General features: G+C 38.1%; 2 protein-coding genes across 5 annotated transcripts in view; both read left to right on the top strand.

Annotated features, from left to right (window-relative positions):
• The window catches only part of LOC125801378 (zinc finger protein 239-like), a 337,284-nt gene extending 326,742 nt beyond the window's left edge, over positions 1–10,542 (top strand). The window contains exon 4 of the transcript XR_007438684.1: positions 10,239–10,542. The gene's annotated coding sequence lies outside the window, so the exon portion shown is untranslated. The remainder of the gene's footprint in view (positions 1–10,238) is intronic.
• Positions 1–12,857, top strand: part of LOC125801395 (zinc finger protein 239-like) — a 250,068-nt gene that overhangs the window by 84,304 nt on the left and 152,907 nt on the right. The gene's annotated exons all lie outside the window — the stretch shown is intronic.

The following is a 12,857-nucleotide window of genomic DNA, read 5'->3' as shown; positions in this document are numbered from 1 at the left end:
CTGCACAATGCTTAAACCGAAATAGACCAAGTACAATAACGTCATTAACAATGACTTTCCTCTACTCTAATATAATTTAACATGGTTTAAAAATATAAAATAATTTCTAAACAAACAAAATATTTAATATTGAGCTTATAGCCCAAGTGCAAAAATACAAAATCAGTAATATGCCCTGCACAATCCTTTAACCGAAATAGACCAAGTACAGTTTACAATGACTGTCCTCTAATATAATTAACAATGTTTAAGAATATAAAATACTTCCTGAACAAACGTTTTTTTTGTTTGTTTTTTTAAGCAAATAGCCTAAGTGTGAAAACACAAACAGCAATTTACTGGGCTGGCTTGCGCAGCGGAGAAACCGTGCAGCAGCAGCCTCCTAGCCTGCTTACGCAGCGGATAAGCCGCGGTGTGGGGCAGCAGAAATTCCGGGATGAAAACACAAAGAAATCTGGGCTAAAAACACAGAAAAAATATGGGGTGAAAACACAAAAATCCGGGATAAAAACACCAAAAATCCGGGGTGAATATGTCTCGTCGGTCAGAGCAAATTGAACATTTTTCAGTGGATTAAAGGGGCCGTGATTTGCTTTTTTTTTTTTTTTAACCTCTTTTTTTAAAAACGAATATTCGAATATTCGCTTCGAATCAGTGCCGAATATCCGGAGCTCAAAAAACGCTATTCGGGCCAGCCCTAGTGCAGATACTGATCCCACTTAGGGCCAACGGAGATTTGCTCATCGGGACGGCACCAGCACCATGGCGTCGGCCCATTTCAGGCAGCCCACATTGGGCCAATGGAGATTTGCTCACCAGTATAGCGTCGGCCCCACGGCGTGGGCCCTTTTCAGGCAGCCCACATTTGGCCAGCGAAGATATACTCCTCTATGCAAAATCAACACCAAAGCATTGGCCCATTGGGCCAACAGAGATTTGCAGAGCTCTAACACTAACACACACACCCACCCACACACACACACACACACACACACACACACACACACACACACACACACACACACACATGCCCTCAGTGGAAAACCAATTGTGGCCCCAAACTGTGCAATATTGAACAGAGAACACTTTTCAAGAAAGAAAATTTAAAGCTGTGCTATTGGCACTTTGACATTTTTTGCAACTGGCTGTAAAACAATTATATAAATAACACAATTTAAAGTGTATAGTAAATTAATACATTTATTACAAAGTATCATGTATAAAATATAAACAACACACAACAGTATTTAAGTAAAGTAAATCCCAAATTTATATTTTAGCATGTAGATAAACATGTACTGCATAGATATCTCCATTTGCAAAAACAGTATTTATAATAAACGGTATGATATAAATATCAAACATAATACAAAATAACAAAGAATTATACAACTTAAAAAAAAAAAAATATATATATATATATATATATATATATATAAACATCAATAAAAACAGCAAATCATATTCTTGAATAAATACTTAAATGCACTAGACTGATGTAGTAGATGAATAATAAACTGATACTATTATTGCTACTGGAACAAAGCCTCTGGGGTGGGTTTCCCGAAAACGAACAACCTTAGCGAATAACGAACGAACTAACGAATGACGTGAGTAAAGAACGAGCCAGTTCTGCGAGTGTTTCCCAAAGAGCTTCGCAACGTGAAAATTAACAAAGGAGGTTAAAGAACGTCTTTGTTGACTCCTCCCCCAAAACAGCGCACTCAATCGATCCACAAATATCGATTATTATGCAGTATTTATTCAGTATTACACCCTAAAAATGTAAAAAAGTGTTGTAATCATCAATATGATACATATTTTGAAATTTAAATTACAAAAGGATGTACTTTGGCATTAATAAAATACTCCTACAGATACATATGGCTAAATAAATAAGTCATATGTTTATATATAAATGTTTAATAAACATTAAACTTAAATCTATTATTGTTAATATATTATATTAATAGATATTGTACAAATATTATTAATAGTAATATTGATAATAATATTAATTTATTATTATTATAATTATTAATAGTATAAAAATAACATAATAATACATATACGTATGTTCCGGTGTGTAAATATATATATATATACACTGCTCAAAAAAATAAAGGGAACACTCAAATAACACATCCTAGATCTGAATGAATGAAATATTCTCATTGAATACTTTGTTCTGTACAAAGTTGAATGTGCTGACAACAAAATCACACAAAAATCATCAATGGAAATGAAATTTATTAACCAATGGAGGCCTGGATTTGGAGCCACACACAAAATTAAAGTGAAAAAACACACTACAGGCTGATCCAACTTTAATGTAATGTCCTTAAAACAAGTCAAAATGAGGCTCAGTATTGTGTGTGGCCTCCACGTGCCTGTATGACCTCCCTACAACGCCTGGGCATGCTCCTGATGAGGTGGCGGATGGTCTCCTGAGGGATCTCCTCCCAGACCTGGACTAAAGCATCCGCCAACTCCTGGACAGTCTGTGGTGCAACGTGACGTTGGTGGATGGAGCGAGACATGATGTCCCAGATGTGCTCATTCGGATTCAGGTCTGGGGAACGGGCGGGCCAGTCCATAGCTTCAATGCCTTCATCTTGCAGGAACTGCTGACACACTCCAGCCACATGAGGTCTAGCATTGTCCTGCATTAGGAGGAACCCAGGGCCAACCACACCAGCATATGGTCTCACAAGGGGTCTGAGGATCTCATCTCGGTACCTAATGGCAGTCAGGCTACCTCTGGTGAGCACATGGAGGGCTGTGCGGCCCTCCAAAGAAATGCCACCCCACACCATTACTGACCCACTGCCAAACCGGTCATGCTGAAGGATGTTGCAGGCAGCAGACCGCTCTCCACGGCGTCTCCAGACTCTGTCACGTCTGTCATGTGCTCAGTGTGAACCTGCTTTCATCTGTGAAGAGCACAAGGCGCCAGTGGCGAATTTGCCAATCCTGGTGTTCTCTGGCAAATGCCAAGCGTCCTGCACGGTGTTGGGCTGTGAGCACAACCCCCATCTGTGGACGTCGGGCCCTCATACCATCCTCATGGAGTCGGTTTCTAACCGTTTGTGCAGACACATGCACATTTGTGGCCTGCTGGAGGTCATTTTGCAGGGCTCTGGCAGTGCTCCTCCTGTTCCTTCTTGCACAAAGGCGGAGGTAGCGGTCCTGCTGCTGGGTTGTTGCCCTCCTACGGCCTCCTCCACGTCTCCTGGTGTACTGGCCTGTCCCCTGGTAGCGCCTCCAGCCTCTGGACACTACGCTGACAGACACAGCAAACCTTCTTGCCACAGCTCGCATTGATGTGCCATCCTGGATGATCTGCACTACCTGAGCCACTTGTGTGGGTTGTAGAGTCCGTCTCATGCTACCACGATTGTGAAAGAACCACCAACATTCAAAACTGACCAAAACATCAGCCAGACAGCATAGGTTCTGAGAAGTGGTCTGTGGTCCCCACCTGCAGAACCACTCCTTTATTGAGTGTGTCTTGCTAATTGCCAATAATTTCCACCTGTTGTCTATTCCATTTGCACAACAGCAGGTGAAATTGATTGTCAATCAGTGTTGCTTCCTAAGTGGACAGTTTAATTTCACAAAAGTTTGATTTACTTGGAGTCTTATTGTGTTATTTGAGTGTTCCCTTTATTTTTTTGAGCAGTGTATATATATATATATATATATATATATATATATATATATATATATATATATATATTACATTTAAACCAACAGAAATATGTTTTGTACTTTATACTGTGAAGCTCCAGCTCATCCTAAATCACCATCTCAGTTGGGTTTAGGTCAGGGGATTGTCAAGGCCATGCTCCTTTTTGTTTACTAAATAATTCCATTTGCGTCAATTAGTTTTCATGGTTTTAATAATAATCGACAATGTAAAAAAAAAAAAAAAACATGGAATGAGACGTATCCAACTTTTGCGAGCTGACACACCCCAGAGTTTGCCCAGATGAACGGCCACAATGTTGGTTAGAAGCACCTGATTAAGGAATAATATTAACGAGTTGTCCCCCTGTCACAGGGGGACGTAGGGCCCTCGCACAACAGCGCAAATCGTACTGGGCCAAACCGAGAAACCGGTGAAAGTAATTTTGAGGTCTTATTAAGTGTGGTAATTTTCAAGAGTTTTCTATCCTGCCAAAAATGTGAAATACCCATTTAAAATACAGGTGGCGCTATAGAGCTGTTAAAACACATATATTTGAAATTCTAATTCTAGATCAAACAACAGCCTCAGATAAGCAGGCCGGTCAAAGTTTGTGAGCTTTTCTCTCTTATAACGTCCTCAAAACTCCTAGCATTACCTATGTGTCAACCTCCAGTTTTGATGTGGCATCTCAAACATTCAACCGTCCGCCATTCCCTCCTCGTTTAAGATATCGACTATTTCTTCACAATTTATCATCAGATATGTTCAATGTTTATATTTACCAAATACCAAGAGAATTCAACAAAATTACTAGGAGTAGTTTGACAACATACGCAAAAAATGTATGCAAAATTCAGATATTTCAAAATGGCCGACTTCCTGTTGGGCGGAGTCAGTCCTACCAATACTGAAAACGTGTCTAATGATGTCTCTTGTGTTTTTGCCAAGTTTCATGAATTTTTAATCATCTGTGTTCTGACTGTGTCATGGTTTCACTTTGGTTTAGTGTTGCGTCTCTATTCAATCAATTGCTCGCCATTACGTCACCATTTTAGCGATCAACTATTCCTTTGGCAATTTTCATCAACTGTGTCTGATGTTCATTCTCAGCTAATTTAGAGGTAATCTGACAAAGACTTTAGGAGCAGTTTAAATGAGTTTGTGAAAAAAAGTGTAAAAAAATTACAAAATCCAATATGGCCGACTTCCTGTTGGGCGGAGCTAATACAAACCAATTGCAAATATTTGCAGAGTCATAGTATCTACGCTCCTACCAAAATTTGAGAAGATTAGACAAATTGTGACACATCCACAGCTAATTTATTAAACAAATGAATTAGGGGGCGCTATAGAGTCCGCTAGCTACACATGAAAAAATTATCACAATATTTGTAAAGTGTTTTTAGATCTTATGGAATCTGACAATTTTCAAGAGTTTTTGAGCATTTCCGTAATGTCAAATATGCATTTAAACCTAGGTGGCGCTATAGAGCCAATGAAATATGTATATATGAAATTTAAATTTTTAATCAAAGGACCGCTTAAATCAAGCAGGCCTGTAAAGTTTCGAGAGTTTTCAACCTGTTTAACCTCCTCAAACACCTACCAACACCAGAATGTATTTACTTCCTATTTTAATGGGGTATCTCCAGCAATTCAACTGTCCGCCATTTCGTCCTTGTTTAAGATATCGACTATTCCTTCGCAATTTATCATCACGGATGGTATTAGTTTATTGCTGAAAAATATCAAGAGTATTCAACAAATTCCCTAGGAGGAGTTCGACAAAGTATGCAAAAAATGTGTGTAAAATGCACGTTTTTCAAAATGGCCGACTTCCTGTTGGGCGAAGTCAATCATATCAACACTGAAAATGTGTGTAATGATGTCTTTTATGTTTTTGCCAAGTTTCATGAATTTCCAAGCAGCTGTATTCTGACCATGCTAATGTTTCTATTTGGTTTAGTGTTGTGTCTCCATTAAATCAATTGCCTGCCATTACGTCATCGTTTCAGCTATCGACTATTCCTTCGCAATTTAGCACCATGTATGTCTGGAGACTATCCACAGACAATTTAGTTGTAATCTGACAAAGACTCTAGGAGGAGTTCGAATGAGTATGTGAAAAATGTTTAAAAATTTAACATTTTTCAAAATGGCCGACTTCCTGTTGGGCGGAGCTAATACATGCCAATGGGTATTATGTGTGGCATCGTAATATCTATGTTTCTACCAAAAATCTTTAACATTGGGGAAAATTTGAGACAGCTACCGCTAATTTATTAGCCTAAACCAAATAGGGGGCGCTGTAGAGTCATTTAGCACCACATTAGAAAAATGATTACATTTCTCGAAATCATTTAAAGGCATTATTGGGTCTGCTAATTTAGAAGAGGCTAAGAGCTTTCTATAAATGTCATATAAAATAGGTGGCGCTAGAGAGCTGATAAATTATGAATATGAAAAATTCCAATTTTACATCAAAGTACAGCCTATGTGCAATAGGCCTGTGAAATTTTATGAGTTTTCGAACATAGTAACCCACCCAAAACACCACGGGAAACTTTTTATTTTGCGACTTCCTGCCAAAATGGCCGACTTCCTGTTAGGCGGAGTCAAATAAATCCAAGTGATTCTTGATTGGTATAATGAGGTCAATGAGCGTACCAAAGTTGGTGCACATTGGACAAACTTTATCCCGGCCACTGGCAACGTTTGGGGGCGCTATAGAGCTCCTGAACCACGCCCAAACCCATGAACCATGGAATTTCAAATTTTTCACGGGTTTTGATGTCTGTGCCAAAATGCATGAGTTTTCGAGTATCGGAAAGGCCTCAAAAATGGGCGCGAAGTTTGTAAATAAAAATAATAATAATAATAAACATTCCAAAAACAATAGGGCTTTGCACCTCCGGTGCAGGCTTCGCCTGCGCCTTTGGTGCTCGGGCCCTAAATATTACCTGCACATTCACCGATACCCTTTACAATACGTGTAGGTGTGAGTAAAGACACTGCAGGCGTCCCTGCACCGGACCTACAGTACCAGGAATTTTCCCAATAGCATGGAAATATATTGTATTGTGCTGTAATTCCCGGGCTGGTGGGAAGTGTATATAAGTGTGTGTATGCCACATAACAGCCTGATTACAGAATCCACCGACTTGGTGACTTTGCAGCTTTGCTTAGACCGTGAGCATCCTCTGCAGGAACTGACTGATTGCATTTCTTTCAGCAATAATGTCAAGACTTCTACCATCGCTAATCTGGATTTTAATAATTTATTCGTGGGTTTGATTGGTCAATTCCAATATGCCCAGTTAGACTACAAGGCACAGTTTGCATTATAAAATAATATAATATAATATAATATAATATAATGTAATATAATGTAATATAACTTATTCATTCACTTACTCACTCGTCAACCACTTTATCCGGTCGCGGGGAGGGGGGGGGGGGGGGTGGCTTGGTGGCTGGAGTCTATACCAGCCGGCATCGGGCTGAAGGCAGTATACACCCTGGACAGGATGCCAATCCATCACATGGCAGACAGACACACAGGCACATCCACTCACACACTCACACCTAAGGGGCAATTTTTATCCGACATCTAATTAGCCAGAACTAATTTCTTTGGACTGTGGGAGGAAACCGGAGCACCCGCAGACACGGGAAATAATATAATATAATATAATATAATATTAATAATTATATAGTAATATAATTGATTATAATTAATAGTAATATAATATAATTGCTTCAAACACGGAAATTATCATTTTTCTTCCTCAAAATTGGCGGTCCCTGGTGTTTAAGGTGCTGAACTGCAAGTCGAGATCCCCTAAAGAAGCTCTTAAGAATAACGTAAGAATAACTAAAGTAGTTACGCACTGGTTTGGAAAACACTCTTTAATTAACGATCAATCTTAAGTACGAGTTAACGAAGTTCTTAGCGTTACGAAGCTTTCGGGAAACCCACCCCAGAACAGTAGTTTAGTGCAGTGATGTACCGAGACCCAGAGCTTCCTCCTCCACTGCTGAAGAATGAAGAAATCCACATGGACCAATCACTCTTCATAGACACTCCACTGGGGGCTGGAGATGCTGCTCTCTTCTCCCTGTAAACAGATCTTCATGATGATCCATGATGAGAGTAAAGTGTGGAGTAATGTGTTCCTTTACTAAAACTTATTCACAGGTTCCAGACTAACTTCTTCATAACCGTCCCAGAAGCGTCCCGAAGCTTTCTGTCAGCTGCCCCAAACTGAAAAACGCTCGTCTAATAAATATACATATTTTAATTTCTTTAACAATACTGTTGAATATATTTGTGTTTGTTATGATGTCACAATGTCATCACCTGATTAGATCATATTAACTATATGTATTTTATAGATCTGTGTCTAGTTAATAACATGTATTGGTAAGAGCTACACAATTACACAATTATACTGTATTATAAACTAAAAGGTATATTTTTATACTGAACTCTAACAGAGATACAGATCAGAACAGAATAGAACAAGTCTTTCTGTGAGAAGCTTCATTCCACAGCTTTAATAACAAACCCAATCACTTCCATCTGATCTATATAAATGCAGCACATCAGGATTTCCTCATTTCTAATGCTAATGTAAACCCAGACAGCGTGTGGTAAAATCCGAGACGGATCCTCACAATGGATCTGGTACAGAGTCCACTTTCACTACAGACTAATACAATCCAGATTTTGAGCAAATCATCACATTTATGTTAAAATATATGAACCATATTTTTTAACATAAATGTGCAACCACCCCATACCATAGCAACCACCTAGCAACAGCATAATATCACTACAGCAACCACCTAATACTGTTACTGTGCCAGAAGGAAACATATTATTAAAATTAAAATTAGATATTAAAGGCAGATATTTACTTTAAATACAGATTAGAAACACATTCTACTATAAGAATAACTGGCTGGTTTGTTAAGCGTTTCTCTGTGTTTAAATACAGCACAGGGTTCTGACTCTGGTCCAGGAGAAACTCTGTTCTCAATATTTTAAAACTGTAAAATATGCAGATCACAGCTCCAGGATTAGAGCTGAAACTATTACAATATAAAACTACTTTACATATTAAACCCATCACTTAATTTACTCACTTTAGGACAGGAAATCCTCCTCCACTGCTGAACACTGGAGGATACCTCATGGACCGGTCACTCCTCATAGACACTCCACTGGGGGCTGGAGATGCTGCTCTCTTCCTCCTGTAAACAGATCTTCATGATGATCCATGATGAGAGTAAAGTGTGGAGTAATGTGTTCCTTTACTAAAACTTATTCACAGGTTCCAGACTAACTTCTTCATAACCGTCCCAGAAGTGTCCTTTCTGTCAGTATGGAATCAGATTTGTGCCAAAATTATCAAACAAAACTTTTTAAATCGTAAATCAAAAACGAGAATATATATGAGAATAAAACACAATGAAGCAAAAAAAATGTCATCTCAAAAGTAAAACTTAGTATCTGTAAGAAAGTAAACCTTACTGAAGCAAAAAAATTCATCTCAAAAGAAAAAAATTATTACTTGCAAAACAATTATTTGCTTACGGGTCTCTCGGATTGTATCTCGCTGATCAGGTTTTTGCTCTCAGATTCAGTTTTGCAGTTACGCTTCCAGCTCTCTCCTTTGCGCTGCCTGACTTTTTGTTTGCGATTCTGGCACAAACGTTTCGCGTGGGCGGGGTTTTCTAGGGGCTGTCCCCATTGGCTAATTGGGTATTGAGCGGCAGCTCTGTGCTCCGGAAGTTGTTCTGTAAAACGGGCGCGCAATTTTCAGTGTGGGGGACGCTCTGACCGGCGGCGGCAGCAGCGGCGGAGGCGGACATCAGAGCACAACAGATCGATAAAAACGTGTAAGTATTGGCTTTATACTGTTCTCTGTGCTGTACTGGCATTTTTCTGTTAAGTCTGAAGTAAATAGGAGCTCGGCTACATATGTTTTTGTTTGAACTTATCTACAGCCGGATACCTGCATTGTTAACACGATTGCTAAAGCTAGCTAACTTACTGACCTTACCGGGGAGTTAGTTAAGCTGCCGGGGAGAGAGCTGAGGTTAGGGGAGAGCTAGCTAACTTACTGACCTTACCGGGGAGTTAGCTAAGCTGCCGGGGAGAGAGCTGAGGTTAGGGGAGAGCTAGCTAACTTTAGCAGTGGGCTAGCTAACATGCTAACATACAATAGCGGCGAGCTAGCTACCTGGAAGGTCTAAATCAGGGGTCTCAAAGTACCGGCCCGCGACGCGGTTTCATACGGCCCCTCACGGGTTAACAAAATAAACATACATCTGGCCCGCAATCCAATTTAATTATTTATGCTTTATTATGTTCGTTTTCATATTTTATCTTAACTTGTATTTTGGTGTGTGTGTGTGTGTGTGGTTTTTGTTTTTTTGCTTACGCTGCGTTGCCTGCTTTAATAGTCTCCAGTAGCCTTCAACAGTCTAACCTTGCAGCCGTGGTGTGTCCACTAAACTCCGTAGTTATAAACATCCTGAGGTTAGCAGCGCGCTAACTGACCTGTTTATAATGTAATCCGAGCAGTGACTCCGTGATTCTGCTCTTAACTGCTGCTGTTAGCTGCTTGGGCTGAAAGATGAACTGTAGAGAGCTGTATTATCCGGTTAGTGGGGTTATTTTGTTTCATACACAGAAGAACTTACAAATTTTTAAAAACGCTCCAGACTGGCTCAGCTGAGCCCTGTAGCCCGTGGCTGGGCTGCAGCTCTGACTATGCAAAGACTGCGGGCTTGTGGTGCTGCTGCTGCAGCTCCGACTAGTGGTTGGATGAGGAACTGCTAAATCTGAGGAAATGCTAAATCTGTCACAGCTCACAATTTTTAATTTTATATTTATTAAGCCTTATTTCAGTATCAAACGTTTTGATCAAAGTTAATATAACTTGTACTTGATGTAATTTCTATTCACTTGACTAGTTTGGTTCTTGATTGATGGAGTTTTTGGATTTCATAACATGACAAATTAAAAGGATTTATGTTAATAGAGCAACAAGCAAACATTTTTCCCATGCAACTGTAATATTTGATTGAATAAATAGTATATTGAGAGTTATTTAACATTAAGGAGTAATTACATTCATTTTATATTACATCTGGTTACATTTTCTTATATTTATAAGTTACATCTGGCCCTCAGAGGACAGCCAATATGCCAATGTGGCCCTTGGCAAAAATGAGTTTGAGACCCCTGGTCTAAATAAATAATATTATAATATTATATATATCATATTATAATATAATAATATTATTATATATAATATTATAATTAATAAATAATTTTAGTCTGCATTTTGCAACTGCGGTTCTGGAACGGTTCAGTTGGAGAATCTGTACACTTATAGTTTTGTTTTTGTGGGTTTTTTTTATTATCAGGCACCACTTTTAAAGATGTAAGGTTAGCCAAATCAGATAATGATGAATGGACATTGAAAATAATTTATAGAGAATATAATATTATCAATAATAATAATAATAATAATAATAATATTATTAATATTATTATAATTATTAGTAGTAGTATTATCAGTAGTAGTAGTAGTAGTAGTAACAGCAGCAGCAGTGGTGTTAGTGGTAGGATTGGTATTATAAACATCGTCACTACAATTTAATTTATCATTTCTCTTTTTTTCCATATGTCCAGGAAGCAGTAAATGAGCGTACACAAATTACATTTTATGTTGAATCTGTTCTGCATCACAATGGCACAAAAATAAATTGAAACTAAATTATTTTCTTTAATAGAAATGATGACTACATGTTGGGGTCTTAAATTATATTTATTGAGGTCTTAAAAAGCATTAAATTTGACTTTTAAAATGCTACAAGATCCCTGTGGAGGCTGAGCGAGATGTTGCTTAATGCGTTGCATTAATATCTTAACTGCTATCATCTTCTCTCTATAGAACAACTGGGAGATCTGAGTAGGACCCGAGACTACCATGCAGTCCCAGGTATGTCTGTTATAAAAAATTAACTCCGTTAACACTCATGAATTCACTGTGTAATACTTGAATGGTGTTCTTTGCGGCATTGGTTTGTCCAATATACTAAATTTCAATTGCAGTTGGTTAGCTACTTAGACAATGCAAAGTTGGATAATGGTGCCAAAAAAAGTTCTTGATAAGTTTCCTTATCCCTCGAATAGTGTTTCTGAGCCATGGTTTTAGTAGCACAGTACATTACTTTTTTTCTTTTTTTTTTTTTTTTTATGTAACAAATGCATTACATGCAGAAAGACCATAACACTCTTAATTGGTTTACTGATTCTGAAACATATTTTATAATAACAGTTTTATCATTTCATTCTTCCATTCTGCCTTAAATGTGGCAGCAGCCTACGAAACTACTGCACCATTCAAGAAACAACTAACTATCTAGTTATCTGCTGAGAATTAGATGATTGTATATAATTTTAAGGATACTGGCGAACTTGTGCAGCTACAAACACTGTTCAGAATTGAGTAAATTTATTTTTGTACATAACGTAATTTTTCACAACAAGAAACTCAATTTAATTTAACATGTGAAGTAATGTTTTGGGATGTAAAATACAGAAATGTACTTAAGTTTTTATATATAAATACAAGCCTCCTTTATCATGAATTACTTTGAGTGCAGTGTAGCATGGTGGCATCAACTTGTGGCACTGCTAAGTTGTTGATGACACTAGTGTATATACACATAAAATGTAATGTTCTGCTAAACTTATTCATCTTGACTTTGCAGCAAGGTTCTACACCTGTTACTGAGGCTGCTGCAGCATCTGTACAGAACATACTTTCAATTTTGAACCAGTCACTGGGCAAGGCCAGCACAGATAACAACAAGGAACAGAATTCCGGGAAGCATCCAAGCATGGATCAGGAAATGGCCAGGTTTAGAAATTTTGAGTAATAAACACATATAACCCCATTGACCATTGAACTTTAAGTAATTATAAACGTATGTATAATTATTGTTTATTATTGTAACACGCTATACACACAACTTGTTTGATGTTATTAGTAAAATAAGTACTATTTATTTATTTTAGGTGTTTTCCTGGATTTTTTAGACGGGGGTCAAAGCGATGTGCAGTAAGCTTGAATAAACCATCAAA

The sequence above is a fragment of the Astyanax mexicanus genome, chromosome 4, assembly GCF_023375975.1.
Source record: "Astyanax mexicanus isolate ESR-SI-001 chromosome 4, AstMex3_surface, whole genome shotgun sequence".
NCBI classification, from domain to species: Eukaryota; Metazoa; Chordata; class Actinopteri; order Characiformes; family Acestrorhamphidae; genus Astyanax; species Astyanax mexicanus.
Note: the sequence above shows the minus strand (reverse complement) of the source record. Positions and strands in the feature narration are given on the sequence as shown.